The sequence below is a fragment of the Sinocyclocheilus rhinocerous genome, unplaced genomic scaffold (assembly GCF_001515625.1).
Source record: "Sinocyclocheilus rhinocerous isolate Xijiao unplaced genomic scaffold, SAMN03320098_v1.1 scaffold2194, whole genome shotgun sequence".
Lineage (NCBI taxonomy): Eukaryota > Metazoa > Chordata > Actinopteri > Cypriniformes > Cyprinidae > Sinocyclocheilus > Sinocyclocheilus rhinocerous.
In genome coordinates, this window is record NW_015652304.1 from 461,654 (window position 1) to 464,645 (window position 2,992).

Consider the following 2,992-nt stretch of genomic DNA (forward strand, 5'->3'; position numbering starts at 1 on the left):
AGAAAAACATGTAAAATTATTCAAATGTAATCAGTTAATTAATTTAATAAAGTAATTGAAATAGTTACTCTACTTATTAAATGTTAAATAAGGTAACTTGTAATCTGTAACCATTACATTTCCAAAGTAACCTTCCCAACACATAAATCATGTCATAAATACCAAGAAGTACTCTTTTGTATAAGAGACATGATTAACATGTGTAATATTTAAATGTTGTAGTGTTAAATGTTTTACTTTTGAAATAGTGTGATAGTTAAAAATAAATGGATATTTTAATTTCTCACATTTTATTAAATTATTCATATGGCTGCACACTTGCTTTTCAATTTCAATTTGCTAATTGTATTAACTGCAAACTTGTTTTCTTTTGTTTTCATGCTGATTATGTTCTGTTGCAGCTGACCACAGTTGTATTTTATCTGGAATATTCTTAAATAGCCATTTTATATGTGCTAGATTCCCATGGTGTAATATTTTAAATGAGATTTGGGAACTTGGGGAAGTGCTGCAAATATAAATCGGCATTGTTATACAACAGTCTACAGAGCCTGTTCCAGTCTGCCCTGATGTGTTCAGCGTGACGGTGACGCGGCGTCACCTCCCAGTCACGGGGAGAGAACTTCCGTGTCATAAGGTCAGCCGTTCAGCCCGATGTGTTTGTGTTTTAGTTGGGTAGTTTATATCTGAAAGCAAATCAAAGTTGGGCCAGAGCTGAATGTTCTATTAGATTGACGGCTATGAATGTGTGGAGATTGGATTTGAGAGCGAGAACCCGACAGATAGAGCCGAACAGGAACTCCCCGAGCTAAATGTCATAAGGGCCACGGTGTCACGGGGCCTGAAAATGATACACTACCATTTTTCATCATCTGCTCCTGAGACAGAGAGACACAATTGAATTGGGAGGCAGTATTGCAAATGAAAGATGTTTTATGAAAACTGACAATAGCCCATCATGGTTATATAAAATGGTTTGAATCGTCATAAATAAAGAAATGGAATAGAAAGGATATGTAAATTTCTCACTCTAGGGAGAGCGCACAACTGACTTGCTGGAATATTACAATTTAGGAGCTATTTATGATTGCAAATTTCAAACTCAATTTGCAACATACGTAAAATACATGGAATCTTAGTGTGTGAAGGGGATGTTTAAGAGGGAATATTTTCCTCTACCGATTTACATTTTTTTGCTCGAGTCCCAAAACTTGTGTGCTGACAGGGCGAAGGAGCGACTGTTGAAAAGAAATATTTCGTCGCTGCCATAGAAACTCTGGTGGAGAGAAAGATGGCAGGCCGATGAGAGTGAGGCACACAAAGAGGTGACAGAGGTAGATCACGAGAGAGTGAGCGAACAAAAGAAGGACAGAAATAGACTTCGAAAGAGTCAATGTAGCTTGACACAATGGGTGTAGGGTGAAGACAGGAGGAGCTGGCAAATGTGTATGTGTGTGGAGGGTGGAGGGGGTGGTGGCACTGTGCTTTACAAATGGGCAGCGGGGGAAAGACAGGTGAGAAGTAGTAAAAAACAAAAAGAGGGAAAAGACAAAAAGACAGAGGGATTCCCCAATGACACCTAATCTCTTCTTCTCTTTCTCACTGTCCTCTCTCCCTCTATTCCCTTCTTTTCTCCCAATAAATCATTTTGACTTCTCCTTAACCAACTCATTCCCAGCAGACAGGAGGCAAACTGCAACTATCCCTCCTCTGCAACTCTCTCCTTCCTCTCGCTTGCTCGCTTTTTCTCATTCCTGAAAAAAAGAAACCCTAAAAAAACGAAAACTATCACAGCTATCACCAAGGCAATGTGTCTTAAGGCATCATGACATCGACCATCATGTAATAAATATTACATAGCACTATTGCTTTAACTATCCGAGCTCACGGAATCTGTAACATCATATATCAGTTTCTGTGAAGACATGTGCATCCCTACCAGGACTCATTTAACATTCAATAATGATAAGCCATGGTTTACAGCAAAACTTCGTCATCTTCGTCAGGCCAAAGAGGACGCTACAACTATTTCTGTATCTGTGCATTATCTGTTCTTACATGTACATCCTAGAAAGAAAGAAAGAAAGAAAGAAAGAAAGACAGACAGACAGACAGACAGATAGATAGATAGATAGAAGGGTTGCCAGGTCTGCATAACAAAATCAGCCTAACTGGTACTCAAAGCTTGCCCAATTGCGTTGCGTGGGAAAATGGCTATCAAAATCTATCCAGGGGGCTCCACCTTGGTCGAAGTCATGTTCCGAGGCACCCACGGCAGCAGTATAAAAGTAGCCCAATTTTGTGGGAAAACCGCAGACTTGGCAACATTGAGACAGACAGACAGACAGACAGACAGACAGACAGATAGATAGATAGATAGATAGATAGATAGATAGATAGATAGATAGATAGATAGAGACAGACAGACAGATAGGCAGATAGATAGATAGATAGGGTTGCCAGGTCTGTGTAACAAAATCAGCCCAACTGGTACTCAAAACTAGCCCAATCATGACCAAAACAAGCTCAACTGTGTTGCGGGGGGAAATGGCTATCAAAATCTATCCAGGGGGGTCCACCTTGGTTGAAATCATGTACAGGGCTACGAAAACCACGAATTTGGCAACACTGAGGTAGATAGATAGATAGATAGATAGATAGATGTGCCCAGGTGTGTATATATAATTATTATAATAGGCCTGACAAGAGGGACACATCTTTCGAATTGATGCGATTTTAACATAAAACAAATGATGCGCACATACAGGAGCGGGAGAGACTGATTACTATCATATGAACATTAACATCAGCTCAACATCCTTTATGTGGATGAGTAGATCCCATGAGTGAAGGACAGAGATAGAGATGAGCCAATCCATCAATCCATTCACCCTCCTAAGAGGATTTCCCATAATTATTCCATATTAGAAAAGACTTACACTGTCTGGAGAGAGAGAAAGAGAGCTAGAGAGAGAGAGAGAGAGAGAGAGAG